Source organism: Galeopterus variegatus, unplaced genomic scaffold (genome assembly GCF_000696425.1).
Source record: "Galeopterus variegatus unplaced genomic scaffold, G_variegatus-3.0.2 Scaffold6119, whole genome shotgun sequence".
In the NCBI taxonomy this organism is placed as follows: Eukaryota; Metazoa; Chordata; class Mammalia; order Dermoptera; family Cynocephalidae; genus Galeopterus; species Galeopterus variegatus.
This window is the reverse complement of record NW_007732230.1, coordinates 107,628-108,053: the sequence shown is the minus strand read 5'-3', so window position 1 is coordinate 108,053 and position 426 is coordinate 107,628.

Genomic DNA, 426 nt, shown 5'->3' with positions numbered 1-426 from the left:
CACTAAGATATCATCTCACTCCAGTTAGACTGGCCATTATCAAAAAAACAGAGAATAATGAATGTGGGTGAGGATGCAGAGAAAGGGGAACTCTCCTACACTGTTGGTGGGTCTGTAAATTGGTGCAGCCATTATGGAAAACAGTATAGAGGTTCCTAAGGCAACTACAGATAGAACTACCATATGATCCAGCAATTCCACTACTGGGTATATACCTAAAGGAATGGAAATCATCATGTTGAAGGGACACCTGCATGCCCATGTTCATCACAGCTCTATTCACAATAGTCAAAATATGGAACCAACCTAAATATTTATCAATGGATGACTGGATAAGGAAAATGTGGTATATATATATCCAGTGAAATACTACTCTGCCATAAAAAAGAATGAAATTCTGCCATTCAGAGCAACACTGATGAACTT